Source organism: Pteropus medius, unplaced genomic scaffold (genome assembly GCF_902729225.1).
Source record: "Pteropus medius unplaced genomic scaffold, Ma_sr-lr_union100, whole genome shotgun sequence".
Classification (NCBI taxonomy): domain Eukaryota; kingdom Metazoa; phylum Chordata; class Mammalia; order Chiroptera; family Pteropodidae; genus Pteropus; species Pteropus medius.
Window position 1 is genome coordinate 1054968 of NW_024354502.1, and position 17247 is coordinate 1072214.

A 17247-nucleotide genomic window follows, 5' to 3' on the forward strand; every position below is an offset into this window, starting at 1 on the left:
GGAGGGAGAGAGAAATTTAAGGAATTTCCAGATTCAGCAGTAAAACCCAGGTCTGTCAACCCCAAATCCCATTCACTTTCCGTGACTCCACATTGCCTTCAACCAGTGAAAGCACCAGTCCTGAGGCCGGCACTATGCTGGGGAAAATGGATGCTTAAGGAGCTTACAACATAATCAAGGAAGCAAAACCGGTACCCGCGTAACATAACAGGGAATATGAAAATCAAAAGGAAGCCATCAGCAAAGTTTGCTGAAGAAAAGTAATTAAATTATAGAGAATGCTTAAGACATAGTTTTCACTAAGAGAGGATATTAGAAAACAGTGGGTAAAGTGTAATCTTCCTAAAAATAGAGAGATTTGCATATATAAATAAATATATAAAATGTATACACACATAGAAAACGCACTAGAAGATATACATTAAAATGTGAACTGGCTACATTTGAATGGGGGCGATTATCAGTAGTTATTTTTGTCGATTTAAATTTTCTATGGTGATTATACGTTACTTTTGGAACAAGATTCAAAAGTAATCAAACTTATATTTAAGCACACATATAACTCCAGAGTAAGCTGCAAGGTCCACTGTGATTCCCGTAGAAGGGGGGGGCCAGCGTCGGGGACAGCTTCCAGAAGGAGGGGAAGGCAGGAACTGAGGCGGTTCAGGCAGGACGGGAAGACACTTCCTGTTGTCATTTGCCCACAGTGACCCTGGGCAGCAGCCCCTGACCCCTCCATGTGCTCTGCCTCTACAGGCCTCAGAGGGAGAAATTCTGACCCAGGAGACCAGGGAAGAGCTCACGACTCCGCATCATCGGGGAGCGTGAGTGAGTGAGCCGAGTGGCGCCACACGCAGTGACGCAGGGAGCAGGACTCTGAGTGACACGGCCCTAGTGAGTGGCCAGCTCAGTGCTGAGTAGCTGTGTGACCCAGAGCAAGTCACTTCATCTCAGCACTTGAGCGGCCTCATCTGTAAAAGGGGGCGACGGCCGTCTCACGGCGCCGCCGTAGGGGCCAAGCAGGATACGTTTTGTGAAATCAATGGGAAACGGGTAGAAGCGGCTGCTTTCTAGGCAACTGCTCACGAACGTTGGCGAGGAATCATCCCATGGACACTCACCAGGAGGGGCAGCAGTGCCCTCCCGCCGGGGAACTGAAAGGAAGGTATGTCACATCCTTGCCCACGAAGGCTCTGATCTCCGGGGGCGGGAGGTCTGGGCAGATGGCAACAGATATAACACCCTAAGGTGTGCCCTGTAGGAAGGTGGGTGCTGCCAGCTTGCTCATCACAAAGGAAACCTGACCTGGCTGGTGAAGAAGAACCTGCAGAAAACAATTTCACACTGAGCACCTACTACGTGCCAGGAACCTACTCTGTGCCAGGAACCTCAGGGCTGGCAGACAGAGAAGGGTCCAGCCTCAGGGCAGCAGGATGGAGCAGGGATCCGGGAGACACTGCAACCCTATCAGCACCCCACAGGTGACGAGCCGTCTCGAGGGGCTGGCATTGGGAAGGCAGGGGTGTAAAATATCTGGTCACTGGCTGTAGGTCACAGGAGGGCAGAAACTAACAGGGGGAGGGGAGCGGGCAGTATTTTCTGAAGCTCATCCCTAAGATGCGGGCTCCGGAAGTGGTCAGAGCATGGGTGAGTCCTAAAGCCTGAGCATGGCCACAGCCAGAGGCGAAATGGCACCTGGTTATAAAGCCCGAACTCTGCAGCCAGCCTGCCTGGGTCCAAATCCCGGCTCAGCCGCTTATTAGATTCTCGGGCAAGTAAATTACCCTTTTTAAGCCTCGGTTTTCCTGTCTCTTTGTGAGGTGATAAACGCACCTGCTCCAGTGTTGGTAATAAGAGAAGGGAGATGAGTCTGTGTGCTCTCAGCCTTAGATGGTGCGTGATGCGCATGGCCAGCACCACCGGCTGTTGTTCTGGAGGACTCTGTGGACCAGGAATGGACGAACCTTTTCAGGAAAGGCCAGCGAGTCCATGTTTTAGGCTTTGCTAGCCTTATGGTCTCTATTGCATATTCTCTTTTTTATTTTTCAACAATTTGGACATGTAAAAATTGTGCTTGGCTCAAAATCCTTTCAAGAACAGACCACTCGGCAGATCTGGCCAGTGAGATCTAGGTGTGGTTGGGGACTGGGGCATGTTGCCTGGCTTCCTGCCCCTTGCAGGGCTGGGCACAGGGGAGCCCTGGGCACAGGGGAGACAGCAGGCTCAGTGATGAGGACACGGGACAGGCAGTAACTGGGAGTTGAGGGAGGGTCAGGCAGAGCTGCCAGGTGCTCTTGCTCTGAGCCTGGAGCTCACTTGCTGGCCTCATGGATGTCAAAGTCTCAGAGGCAGAGCAGGCTGGAGCTTCTGAGGACACCAGGCAGTGTGTCATGTCCGAGGGGTGACCATTCATCCCACCAACAAACATTTGTGAAGCACTCACTATGTTCCAAGTACTATTCTAAGCCATGAACAAAGCAAAAGGGATCAGGCTCTCCACCTGAAGGTCCTGAGCGGCAGCTCCTCTGCCAGCCCAGAGACGGGCTCCTGTCCTGAGCCCGAGGATGCACTCGCCTTGGTGAACTCAGCCTTCAGTGCTACCTGGGTGGTCCTCTTATTGGGGCTTAGGAATCTGGGAGCCTGTCGTTTGGTCCTTCTGGAGAGAAAAGAAGAAAAAGATCTGCTCACCGTACAATGGTCGTAGGACGACGGCTGAGCCTGTACTGCTCAACTGGCACAGTGGACCATGGTCTTCCGATGAAGACCTCAGAGGACTTGACAAATGCTAGTCCGTCCAGGAAGCTCTCACTCACTACCTCGCAAAACCGAGGTCTTGAGAGACTCCTAACTGTGAACCCCGGCCATCGAAGGGCATATCGGCAGGGAGCAGAGATCTTTGAACATCTCTGTCTTGATCAGAAAGAAAGGATTTACTTATTATAAAAATACCTGAGCAATTACTATGTTTCAGACACCTGATACGTTCCCTTATTTAGTCTTCATAACCACCCATCATTGCTGCCATTTTGCAGATTGAAAAATGGAGGCTAAGCGAGGCTAGCAAAGGTGTCGGAAGTCATTCCATTCATGACAATGGAGGAGTGAAACCTGGGCACTCAGTGCCCCAGACGCAGTAGCCCGCCCCTGACGCCTGTCGGCAACCCACCCACTGAGACCGTATGGTAAGGGGTATCTAGCGGGTCCTCCTTTTTTCTGTTGACTCATCTCCCGTGAGGTGCCCTAGGCCGAGACTTCTTGCAAGATAATGTGACAGATTCCTAATGACAGCCAACAACCAACAGGTGGCTTAAGTTTCTTTTTACAAAGAAATGAAAGTAACAGCTCCTTCCGCATGAGAGCGAGAAGGCGCAGGAGCGGCAGATCTAACCGTGCCAGAATAGTGTGGTGGAATCGGAACGTCAAAGGAAAACCGAAATCTCTTAGCGCATCGAGAATACGGACCTCAAGCCAGCTCCTTGTTCTCAAATGGTAAATGCCCACACATCTGCAATCAGGAGAAAATAAAATCTGTGGTCACCTATGACAGGGCTGCGTTGGCATGCATTGCAGGAGCCACGAACCTTTACGGTAAAAAGCCAGAGTATATATTTTAGGGTTGGAAGGCCTTCTGTTTCCCTCATAACTCAACTCCACCACGGTAGCAGGAAAGCAGCCCTGGATAATATGTAAACGAATGGGCATAGCTGTGTGCCAATAAAGCTTTATTTACAAAATCAGGCAGTGGGCCGGACTTGGCATGCAGGCCATAGGTTGCTTATTCCTGGTTTAGAACAGACATTGCAATATGACTATGTAATGAGAATCAATTACGTGGCGGGCACCCACATATTTTCTCTCTTTTCAATAATAGATGTTTGTTGTGTGTTTACCACAGGACAGGCCCTGTTCTAGGCATGCGGGCTTCGGTGCAGAAACAGACAACCTCCAACTCCAACAAGTGAGATGGGGAGCATGGACGCCACCCCAGGCCTAACGCTCAGGTGCAGGCTGAGCAAAAAGGAGAAGAGATCTGTCCAATTCTTGACACCCAGGCTTCTCAAACCCCTCTATATCCTGATTCTCACAGACTCGCCAGGGCAGCTATCAGCAACTCCGCATGACAAGGGAGAAATTGAGACCCGGAGGCCACAAAGCTTCATTTGAAGATACACCCTGTTTTCCTAAGATAACTAAGACTGAGAGCATTGATTAAGAATGACTAGTATTGGGTGTTTACGATGTGTTTCCGTAGGTTATCCTATTTAACCATTTCAATCCTCACGACCTGATGAAAAGTTATGTATACGATAGATACGTCTATATGTAATGTTACTCCAACAAAGAACCTTTAGAAAGTGGCTGTCTGTACGGCACTGGCTTCATGGCCAGGATTAAGCCCAAGCTGTTTGACGTACAGCCCTGCCCTGCAACACCCTCACGTGTTACTACACCCCTCAAGCGTCTGAGAAGCACCACGGGGGACAGAGGGTTAGTAGGTCAGAGAAAGAGATGAAAGAAAAACAACTGTCTTGGAAACACTGCTGTCCCCATGATCTCCCCAGATGACAAAACAAAGGGTGGGCCAGGGGAGGGAGTGGGTGAGTGAGCGTGCTGGTTGACTCGGAAACTGGAAGATATTCTGAATAAAGGTCAGGCTTTTCCAGAGCCAGAAAGCAGGCTGAAGGGGAGTGTTTCTCTCAGCCTCAGAGGCACAGGCTTAGCAGGCCATCGTGGCGAGCACTGAAGTTGGCCGAGCATGCAGGGTTGTATAATCATCTCAGCTCTGGAGGATCACTCCAGAACACCAGGGCAACCTTCGTACAGAAAAATCAACTCATGAATGCCTACCAGTCAGAGGAGTAAACAGAGGGGTTGATAACACACCAGGGACCCCTAACACCCCTTCCGGTCCTGCTGAGCTGATAATAAGCACAGTGACCAACATTTAAGGAGCACTTATGTGTCAGGGACACGTGCGCCTAGCATTACAAGCACCACACTATCTCGACGGTGCATCAAGAACGGTCCTTGAGGAAGGCAATAAAATCATCCCATTGACAGATGAGTGAGAAACTTACATCGGATCATTGTGCTATTCTAGAGTGGGGCTGGGACTTGAACCCAGGCAACCTGATTCTAGGAGCTGCACCCAGGGCCAGTGGCAATGGAAACCAAGATGTTGGAGGTGGGATTTTGTGAAATCAGATCTTAGCTCTACCACTTCGACCTGGGATTAGCTCTGCTGAGTTCCGCTGTCTCACCGTTAGAACGGGGATCCCCAGGTCTTAGGATGGTAATGAGGACAAGGGATATAAGCAAGATGGCTGAAGTAGTTTCCCCATAACTGGTGTCTGGCCCACAGCCTTCGCCACCTCGGAGAGTATAGCATGGGTCTTCCCTGAACCTCAGGCTCCTCTTCAGCTCCCATAAAGAAGGACTGCACCCTCCTGGCCTGCACTGTTTGGTGGTGAACTCCCAGCTAGGGTTCCCGAACCTACACCTCACGAAGGCTTCAGAAGGCCCACCCAGGATCACCCAGCCCCAAGACTTCTTCTCTCCTATCAAAGTCAGCCTTTCACTTCCCCCACCCCCAGGCCCGCCACCTTGTCAGTTCATTATACCCCCTCCACCCAGGGGACAATTTAAGGGAAATTTAAAAGGTAGAAAATTCAACCAAGTCAACGTGGCTAGTCAGTAGAAGTTTGGGCACACGGTATGATAAAAAACAGGAACCAGAAGTTCACCAAAGGCAGGTGAAGACAGCCTTCTACGGAGGGGTCTAAACAAACCTACTTGAAAGCAAAGCCTCCTATGGGGCTTTCTCCTTGGGGTAATCTCTCGACAAGATTTTTTTCCTTGTCTGCAAAGTATCTCTCCACTGCTCCACAAACTTCCTGGTCCCAGTCTCCCAGGGAGAGGAAGGGAGGTCGGTGCATAGAGATGCAATTCAACATAATTGGTTTCCTTTGTGATGCTGAGTATTTTATTACCCGTGTTTTACAAGCATTATTCTGAAAAGGCCTCCATAGCGTCCCCTGTTTGTCAAAAGGGTCCATGGCACCAAAAACAGGTTTCACAGCTCACTGGTCTTGGCGAGCCAGGACCTAGGAACTCATAAGTCTCTTGTCTTTCATGAAATTTGTTCCTAAAGGTTTCTAACAGGTTTACAGATGGCACCATGCCATCTCCGCTTTCAAAGACAGAGACAAAGCAAAAATGACTCTATTCTGACATATACAGGCTTTTCCAATTATGACCCCTACCCTGCCAGGCATAATTGCCTGTTTAATTGTCCGTACTCCCTCCTGGTCTGCAAATTCCAAGGGCAGGGGCAATGTTGAACCCTTATGTCCCAGCATCTAGAAGAGCAGCCGCGGTGAGCCAGTCTCTGATAAATGTTTGCAGAATGCGCGAGGGACACAGCGAGCAGAGCAGCCGGGGAGAGAGTTTTACGGAACTCGGCCTCTCTCCTCATCTCCACCGGTAAATTTCCCTCCCTCGAGCAAATCCCTGGACATTTTCTCTTGGCCTCAGAGGCCTGGCTAGAGTTCCTGACCTTTTCTTTTTATTTGGGCAACACAGAGGACAAGTTAGCACAGCGTCTGGCCCCTGGAGTCGGAGGCTAGCTGCGCCTTCTCAACACAAGGACTTTTCACCTTTCCCCTCTCGTGGCTGCCCTTGCAGGCTGAATTCTGTTTTATGGCAGGCAGAGTCCTGGGACTTTCACAATCGACATCTATGCAACACTCCACCCCAAACCCACAGAGTACACATTATTTTCAAGGGTACATGCAACATCTCCCAAGACGGACCATATGCTGAGCCAAAAGAGAAATCTCAGTACATTTCAAAGGATCAGAATCACACAGAACATTTTCTCTGAGAACGATGGAAATAAATTCGAAGGTAACAAGAGTAGATGCATAGAAAATCCCCAAATATTTGAAGAACCTTGCTCAGTGCCCGACAAGGAGTAAGCCCTCAATAATTTTAGCTCCTTCTTCCAACCCCTGATTCAATACCTCTCCCCATCACAGTTAGAATCTCTCAGCGGCTGCTAAAAGTGAAGACCAACTGCCAGCCAAGATTGTGGCTTCAGCCCCGAGGGTGGTACCCGCTGCCCAGTCTGGAGAGTGAACTGGGACAAGGAGCTGACCTTGGGTGCCCCCCCCCTCCAAGTCCCTCCCCTTCCACCAGATCCACACCTAGACAGGAAGATCTCCGCCATGCTGCCAAAATGAGGTCCCGCCGACTCTCCACCCTGTGGGACCCCCACCTTCTCGAGTGGCTGCCCAGGCGTGAGGTGAGAGCTTAACGTGGCGATGGACATCACTCTATTTACTCAGAATGTTCTCCGGCAAATAGAATCCAGTTCATTTTGTTTAAGGGGTTTCACTGACACCCATGGCGCTCTATAATAAATCCGACAAGTCCAGCGACAGAAAGTAATCTCGCAGGGTGATCTGATCATAAATTCCTAACTGGGCAGGTCTTGGTGGACGGTTACACCCCAGGCATGTAACTTCTTGAGTAAAAAGTTTATCTCTGCCTTAAGCGAGCCCTGCCTGTCTTTTTTGTGCATCTCTCTTAACCACCTTTGAAATACCTCTTTTTCAGACCCATTGGAAGTGTCGCCACCCTCAAAGAGCATACGATCTTGTTAGGTATCCTGTAATCCTATCCCGCCTTACTTTTTCCCACGTTCCTGTAATCCTCCAGCCATCCCCTCCTTAATTCCAAACCTATAAAAGAAACTGCAAAACTATCATTTGCCGGAGCATTTGAGATGTCGCTTCCAGGCAATGTCATCTGTTGAGCTCCAATAAACTATTATAACAATTCCCTACAGGCTTGGACATTTCTTAAGTCAATACCTTAAGGAAATAATGAAGGTAGTGCATCGGAAATGCCTGCTTTCCTTTGCCTGTTATTGTAGAGGGTTCCCACGAGATCAGCAAGAGTTAACCGGAAAGAAACTCAACCAGCCAGGTCATCCGAGGCAACCATCATGTGTGGCCCTCACAGTGTTTGGATTGGGAATGAAGTAGAATCTGAATTTTACTTAAAGGTTTGCTTGGGCTTTTCAAAGCCGGTACCCTGATCTATGTCCTTGGTTCACTAGATAAACGTGCGATGGCAGTGCCAGTAATCTCCAAGCCGTAAAAGCTGGAAGGCGGAGGGGCCTGTGATTGGCAGAAACGTGCACTGTGTAAACGAGAGCATTTTCCTGAGACAAAACTAGTTACAGCATTATTTTCCCACAAATCAGGGTAAAGACCACCTAGACAAGAATGAGTAGAATGTGAAGACCTCGATTAAAGCATGCCTGAAGAGGCTGTATGCGACAAAAACCTCCTCTGAACTCAGCCCCTGGGATCCCATCAAGAGAAGTGAGTTTAAAAGGGAAGATTAGAGCCCAGTTTTGTCACATGGTAGCATGGGCGTATGGTTTCACCAGGGTTTTCTCATGTGTAAATTGCAGGAGATGGTCAAAGAACCCACCTCAGAGGGGTGCTTGTGAAGCCTACGTGACGTGAGCACGAAGATACTTAGCAAGTGCCTCTCGCATAATGACAAACAACATGGAACCTTTACCATAGGATCTGAGCAAACGCCCTGCACGTTTATGACAATCCCGAGAACTAGATAGTAAGGTTATTCCCATTTTGTAGATATGAAAATTAAAGTCCAGGAAAGCTAAGAAACTTGCCCAAGGACACAAGCTGTAAGTTGCTGAGGTGGGATTCAAATTGAGTGTCACAGGAGAGACCAACAGAAACCGTCACGCCCACCACTACCACCACCACCATAACCAGCAGTAGCAGAGCCAGCCGGAGGCCCTGGGGACAGTTCGCTGGAGTCGCCATGTAGAAACAAGGGTTAAGGTGTCTACTTTAAGCTGAGCTTTGAAGAATGTTTGGGTTTTCATCAGGAAGAGCAAGAGGCGAGAAGAGCCTTACTGGTGGAAAACTCACACTGGCAAAGGCGAGGAGGTATTAAAAGGAATTCTCTGCCAGGAAGGCCGGGAGGACAGTGGCACTGAGAGCCCGTGGCTTGCTGCAGTGTCACGTGAACTCATTTCCAAGTCTTTGCAAAGGTTTTGATCAGCACAGGCTCTGGGTCTGGTGGACTAAGTGGACACGATAAAGCTGTGTGACTTTGAGCAAGAGAGTTAACCTCCCTGGTTTTGAAGGGGGCTCACTTGTCAAATGAGGGCCAAGCTCCTAACACTGGGGCTGCACTGCCTGATGGGGCCCTGCATCTCAAGGCACGGCCTCAAGCCTGTGGGCATCAGGATGCTGCTTCGTGTTTCTGCTCCACTAGACGTGGCCTGGGGCTCCTCTGTCATCCTTCTGCTCACTGCCCAGACCCCTTCTGCTCACAGGCTGACATCTCTCAAGAAACAACTAGTTAATGTCCTAAAAAAGATAAGACTCAAAAATCACAGAGAAATGGGGCTTGGCCTATTACTAGTACTAGAGATGAGTTTCTATGAAAAAGAATTCATCCACTAACAGCCTGACTTCACCCCTCTTGCAAAATAATTTTCTTCCAAATAACCAAGGTGCGATATCATTTAAATTCTAATCATGTGACAGCTGTCCAAGGATGGCACTTTCTGCCTGGACCCCAAGGTTGTAGTCTTTACGTTTTATTGTGTAAAACAGGAGGACAGATGAGAGACTTTCATACGGAGGTGCATTTGCTTTAAGCTCTCCTCTCATTCCGCACAAACTCAAACCTTAGGAGTCTTGTTCTGTGCCTGAGCTTAACGAGGTGTTCGCGTTAACCACTGTTTAAATCAAAGACCCTAAGGTACACACCTCTTTAAATTTCAACATCTCCAAAACAGGTAAATGCTCCCCAACCAGGGGCATCAGTAGTTTAATCGGAAACGTTCGTTTCTTTCTTAGTGGCACACGCGTTAATGGTGAGCTGTATAACGAACGGCCTCTTAGATTTGATGAAATACGGTATGCGTGCTAGAAACCTTGCTGGGTTTGAGACAAAACTCGCTTTTGATGTAAACAACCACCACCTAAAAATAGATTATCACGCCTAACGCGCACATACGCACAAAGTCTGACGCCCAGAATGTTAAAGACAAATGCAAAAGAGTTAGGGTGGGGTTCTGGCCGGTATTGTCAAGTACAAATTACCATAAAACTTGGCGCTGTAAAGCAGTAATCGTGCTACGTTTCTGGTCAGGAATTTGGGAAGGGCTTGGATGGGTGTTTCTCACTTGGGGTTTCCCATGGCCTTATAGTCAAATATCTGCTGGGCTATGGTTACTGGAAAGTGTGCACATGGCCTGCCTATCCAAAATGGCAGCTCGCATGGCCATTGGCCAACCCAGGTGCTGGCTGCAAGCTCGGCTGAGACCACAGACCACAGCACCTACATGTGACTCCTTCAGCATGGCTGTCTCAGTGCTTCCCCAACAGTGACTGTCCCAAGGAGGCCAGGTGGGAGCTCTGTGACCTTTTATGACTCCGCCGCTCGAACTGTCACAAGACTCGAAGAAAGGACACAGACCCCAAGTTTCGACGAGGATGTCAGGGAACAGGGCCACTTGGTTTTTAAATTTAATATCACAGACGAGAACCCAGGTCTGACTAGTGCAAAGACACCATATTTGGGGTTGCCTGTCTGGTACCCAGGAGCAAAAGGGAGAAAAAGAACTGAACATGATGAGAAGGGTTTTCAAACAAATGCGAGAGAAGCCGTCCAGTCTCCATCTCCTGCGCGTTCAGTTTCAAAGCATTCACCCTGGGTCATTAAACCCTGGTCTGGTGCTGTTCCTGTTGTTCAGAGCATATCTGGAACTTTCCAGAAAGTGGATTTGGGGCCAATTTGTCAGGTTCACAAGAGATATCCAGCTCAGAACTTCGTCAGACATACCTTATTTCTTACCACAAAGGCTTTACCTAGTTTAATGTTTACTGAGCACACCAACTGCAGAATGTTCTGGGTTCTATGGCTACCTTAATGAACAAATCAATGCCTCTTTCCTCACAGGGTTTCTCTTCTGATAGAGGAGGCAAAAAGTTACCAAATCTGTAATGTCAGCAAGTCATAAGGACTCTCGATAATGACAGAAAATGCGGGTGGCGGAGGGGAGCGGGGGACTGTGTCAGAAGGGTTGGTCAGAGAAGGCCTCTCAGGCAATCAACATCTGAACAGAGATCTCAATGAAGGGAGGAAATGAGGCAGGCAGGTATGCAGGGGAAAGTGTCCCACAGGAGGGCAGCATTCCGCGCTAAGGCCCTGAGGCCAGCCTGTGCAGGTATGTTTGGCCTACGGCACAGAGGCAGAGGGGGCTCAGAAAGGCACGATAAGAATTTTGGATTTTATCCTAAGTGAGATAGGACTCCACCGGAGGGAATTCATCAGGTGAGTCCAATGATTTGACTTACATTTTTAAAGGACCCTGTGGCTGCGGGAGAAGGAAGGGTAAGGTGGAAATGAGGCCGGCTGGGAGGCAGGTTCCTACAGCAATCCAGGTCGAAGGTGGAGGTGGCTCGGTCTGGACTGTCACTGGTGAAGAGGGTGAGAAGGAGAGTAATGGGCATATATTTTGAAAGAAGATTCCACAGGATTTGCTAATGGACACATCTACCAGTTAATCCTTTACTTTACAAACAAGATATATTTTCCAAAAAAGTGTAATTGTTGTCCCAATGCAAACGTGATCTCTATAGAGAGTGACAACATGGGTCATAGAAAGTGAGAGCGACCCAGGTCAAACCAGCTCCCACACACACTGGTCACAGTCCTGTCCCCTATAGTATCAAAGGGCCTGGAATGCAGGCACTGCCTCTTCCTTCCTAACTCACCTCCTACATACCCTCTCTGACTCCAGCAAGAAAGATGTGAGTTGATTCAAAAGAATAAGCCACTGGTTGGAAAGACCCTTTCCCAAAAGAGTTCAAAAACGTCTAGAGCTTTCTAAAAGGGCTGTCAGGGGAGACCCACACCCATTTGCATGGGCCACTTGGGTATTTTGGTCACTGGCACCGTGACACAACTTGATAGTCACAGCCTCTCCTTCTTTACCAGTCATTGTTCTCTAAGGAGCATTTTCTGTCAAAAAGAAACCACCCTGGTTACTACTTTAAGACTTTACGGGGAGTTTCATGCTCCATGAGTCTCAGCAGTGAAAGGGTCCTATGAGACACCACGAGTGGCCTAATGATCAGATCGAGGTGCAAGCCCAAGCCTATGACAGTGACTACCCTTCTCTCAAACATGCATATAACCACTTACTATGTGGCAGGCAATATTTTGATCGTTTTATAAAAATATTTCATCATTCAATGCTCATAATAATCATATGAGGAAAGGACTATTATCCTTCATTCAATACTCAATGCACATTTAGTGAGCACTTCACAGATGAGGGCAGCGAGTCACAGAGAAGTGAAGTGACCCTCCCGGCCACACAGCTAGTTAGTGATAGAGCTGAGATTAGAACCCAGAAACCCTGGCTCTGGAAATTTAGGCTCTTATCCACTGTACTAAGCTGCCTAACACTGTACTTTGGTGGAAATCTATATATCTATTAGAAATGCTTTCACCTGCAAGTTAAAAATAATAAATAAATAAACTCAACGCAGAGTGGTATAAATAAGCGGGAATTTTTTCAATTAAAAAAGTTCCGTAGGTAGTCTTCTATCTTAGGCCAGTGGAAGAGCTTGATAATACTATCGTACATCCAGGCTTTTCCTGTCTTTTCAGCTCCATCAATTTAGTCTGTTGCTGATCATCTCACGTTTGCAAGATGGCTGCTGTACCTCCAGGTATCACGCCCAAGATCCAGGCAGGAAAAAAAAGATGGGAGGCTTTGTCTTTTCATTTGGAAAGAGAACTCCTCCCCAGCATGCTTCTCCTAACAAAACTGGAAAACATATCTTCCATTACCATATCTGGTTTAAGCCAATCTGGGTTGATCTCATGAGGCTGGGGTCCCAGCCTGTCTCCCCCGAGGTCTGGGGCCTCCTCCCACCTGAACCCATCCAGGTGCTGTGCGGTGGGGGCAGCGACAGCCACTGAAGAGACAACAGATAGCATTCGCCATGAGGAGGTACGACTATCCCCATTTTGTAGATGGGCACACTGTAGCTGCAGCTAGAAGTCACAGGGTCAAGATCACAAGGTTGGCAGAATGGTAACCCCAGTCTACTAACCCAGGTCCGGGCGACTCTAAATCTCATGCCTCTAAATGATGGACCTACATTTGGCTTTACCACTAATAGCTGTGGCGCCTTGGGCAAGTTACTCAACCGCCCTAAGCCTCAATCTTCTTATCTCTAAATTGTGGCTAGTAATGGCGCCTAACCAGAGGGTGGCTGTGAGGGGAAAATAAAATAATACAGTAGACCTTTCAATGACACGGTTTGAACTTACACACGGACTCTTTTTCAATACATGTTCCATCTTGTAAAAGTATTTTCTCTTTCTTAGGATTTTCTTAACAACATTTTCTTTTTCTAGCTTACTTTATTGTAAGAATACAGTCCGTGGTACACATAACATACGAAATATGTGTTAATCGACTGCTTATGTGATCCAAGGCTTCCGGTCAACAGTAAGCTATTAGTAGTTAAGTTTTTGGGGGGTCCTACAGCTTGCCTTGCTCAGATTTAGTGATCAGGGGCCTGATCACTTAGAACATGGGTCCATCGATCTACAAATAACAAGAGTTAGCTTTTAGCCTTGGTTCTGCCATTTGTAAAATGCAATTTGGCCAGAAGCAACTCCTCTCTCCTTTTTGGACCTCCATGTTCTTATCTGTCAATGAGGTGGTTTTTCCTCCAGCATTAGTCAATGTGTAGTGAACATCAACTGATCACCTAGTACATGCACTGTGCCCTGCGGGTGAAGTAATGGTCAGAGGCAGAGGTTGCTCTCAAAAAGCTTGAGAGGTTTCGAGATGTTCAAAGCTCCTTCCCACAATAAAATCTGATGCCACCAACCAGAAGGTGAAGCTAATTACTTCCAACCTAGTGGTTGTTTCAGGATTCAACATGTTAGTGGCATTATAACTAAAATTGCTGAATAAACATAAAAAATATAAGAATTCGGCAGTTTCTTACAAAGCACAAAGAGTCTTACTGCGGGATCCAACAATCGTGCTCCTTGGTGTCTACCCAAATGAGCTGAAAACTTGTCATCTCAGAAGCCGGCACATGAATGATTACAGTGGCTTAACTCACGATCGCCAAAACTTGGAAGCAAGCAAGGCGTCCTTCAGTAGACGAATGAATAAGCGAACTGTGGTCCATGCAGACAATGGAAATTATTCAGCACTAAAAAGAAATGAGCCATATGAGCCACAAAAAGACATGGAGGAAACTTCAATGCACATTACTATGTGAAAGAAGCCAGTCTGAAAAGGCTACACACTGTATGATCCCAGCTCTATGACATTCTGGAAAAAGCAAAACTATGGAAACGGTAAAAGATCCGTGGTTGCCACGGGTTTGGGAGGAGGGAGGGGTGAATAGGCAGAACACAGGAAATTTTTAGGGCAACAAAACTATTCTGTGTGATACTGTAATGGTGGATACCTGACATTACGTACTTGTCAAAAACCCACAGACTATATGATACACAGAGTGAACCTTAAATGTAAACTATGGACTTTAATTAATCCTAATGCATTCACATTAGCACATAAATTTTAAGAAATGGGTGTTGGGGAAAGAGCGTTGTATATGGGAGGATCTCCGTCCCTTCTACTCGATTCTTAATAAACCTAAAATTTCTCTAAAACATAAAAACTATTAAATACGTAGTTTTAACAACATTCATATATTTTTATCTAAGGAGTCCACTTCTGAGTTTCTCTTGAGATACAGGGCATTCTAGAAGGGAATGAAAGAAAACTTCATTTACAGAAGGGAAAAAAGTAAGCAACCTGTAGTTCCTCACCAGCCACCACATGAATGAAAAAAATTAAAGAATGGCAGTTGAAACGGTTCTGACACAACATGGACCATGCTCACAGGAAAACACAACTAGAAAAAAAATTGAAAGCGCCTTAAGATAACAACCATGCAAAAAAATTTGTATGAAACAACACAATCGGTCGCCATAATGGATGATGATAATTTCGATTATGCTACCAAGAACCATAAGACTAGGGATAGCTTTTTTACTCTTTTTCCAATTTTCTATAGTACTTTATCATGCATATATATGTGTGTGTATATATATATACACACACACACATAGATATACACACACATATATATATACATGTACACACACACACATACACACACGCACACATATATATACACACACACATATATATACCGCGTTACGCACACACCATATATACACAGCCACACACATACACATGTAATATACCTGCCTGCCTGCATATATATGCAACATTACCTGCGGTACACACACGTACACACACACACACACACACACACACATATAATTTTTTTTTAAGGTCTACGTATCCTCTAGCCAGGGAAGAAAAGACAAGACAGGTAGCAAAACATAACCATGCGTCGCTAGTACCACCTCTATCTCCATCACCATTTCTTAGGCGCTTACTACACAGAAGCCACCAATCTTAGTACTTTGATGAGTTATAATACTCACTGAAAAATTACAGAGCTACATGGCACAAGGCTGCATATATGCTGCCAAAGCAACTACCACCTGAAGCTCTGGCTTAGTCAAAAGATACTACAGAGAGCACAGAGAACTCACCCTAGGAGCACTGAGCATACAAAGATAAACAGGAAATAGAAATTCAGAGGCAAAAAGGGGAGGTAAGAATCTACGCACTCACCTAACCAGAAAGCCTTTATTTACTGCTTGCCAGAGGCCAGGCACTGGGGATGCTGCACACATTTTGGATAAAAGGAATCCTCTGACCCTTAAAAACTCCCAATCTAGTGTCCCCACAACCAAGGCTGGAATAACAGGCATAAACTGGAACTCTTTCAGTCACCCTGGGAGTGTGGTCACCCTAAGGTCACCACCACAGTGCAGCATTAAGGGCAAGAGCCAGCCTCACAAACCACGAGATGATATCCCCAGCCCCACCCACCCGCCCGCGCTGCTTCACCTAAGGGGTCAGGAAATTTACTGCTGATTCTACTACCTCCCACCGCATCCCCACGACTTTGAGCGTTTCTGATCAAGTATCTGTGAATCATAGGTCAGGCTGACTCATTTCTTAAAGTTTCCAGGTTGTGAATTAAAACACTATTGATCACTCAGAGAAGGACCAAAGTATAGGGAGAAACAATGCACCTACTCTCGTTTATCTGCGCTAATGCAAATCAGATTTGCAAGTATTTCATTGAAACAAGGTGGAGAGGGCGAGACAGCTGCCCCAAAGATTTTAAGGAAGGGTTAGTACCTGGAAATGACCCATCATTCCTTTTTTAAAAACAAAAAAAAAACAAAAACAAAAAACTAATTTAAGATAGGTGCCATTCCAACAATGTTCTCTCCATCCACTGTGCTGTCTCGTTTTATTTTGGCTAAAGTAAAAAATATTTACGGTAGGGTCTTGGAAGCTCAATTACAGAGCCTATAAAATTATGTTTGTCCACATAAAAAGGGGAAGGAGAAGGAAGGTCACTGCGTTGAGCACCCACTGCCAAGTCTCACTTCATCTCATGAAGACCCAGTAGGGCAGGAAGAGGAGGCTGGGAGAGGTGAAACCACCTGCGCCAGGAGCCCCAGAAGCTTGCAGTGGAAGAGTACCGCAGACTGGCTCATTCCCGCACAGCCTTGTTCAACCAGGGGGCACAGCTCAGGGAGCGCTGGGAAACAGAAGCTCACAGTAAGGGCGCAAAACCAAGTCGGGAGCAGGAAAGGGAAACCCCCAGAGACCCTGTGGGGCTACAGCTCCCACTCAGCTCTCACACCCGTCGACCTCGACCTTTCCCTTGCAGAACCACACTGTCCCCAAACCAACATGTGATGCCAAGACAAGGGTCCAGAGCTCTCACCCCCTGTGGGAAAGCTTCATGGGACCAGAGAAACCCACCGGTGGCATGTGAATCATACCCCGTGACCCGTGTGGTCCCGCATCTCAGAGCAGGGGAAGACACCATCGACAGTCTCAGGGCTCAGGGGTGGGAACTCTGCCTGTGAATCATGGCGGTGCAGAGCCCACCGAAAGGTTTGTTCTATGTCACCAGGGCCCGCGGCAGCTGCACATTTCTGTGTAAAACAGAACAATTTCATGGCTTTTGGTGGTTTCTTCAG

At 47.3% G+C, this 17247-nt stretch overlaps 1 non-coding gene across 8 annotated transcripts in view; it reads right to left on the reverse strand.

The window, feature by feature from the left end:
* Positions 1-17247, reverse strand: part of LOC120595694 (uncharacterized) — a 237324-nt gene that overhangs the window by 19307 nt on the left and 200770 nt on the right. For 2 of the 8 annotated variants that reach the window (XR_005650972.1, XR_005650973.1), the window contains exons 11-12: positions 2444-2656; positions 1834-1941 (exon numbers count right to left, since the gene is read on the reverse strand). The exons of the other annotated variants lie outside the window; for them this stretch is intronic. This is a non-coding gene — a transcript (uncharacterized LOC120595694). The remainder of the gene's footprint in view (positions 1-1833; positions 1942-2443; positions 2657-17247) is intronic. 8 annotated transcript variants of the gene reach the window in all.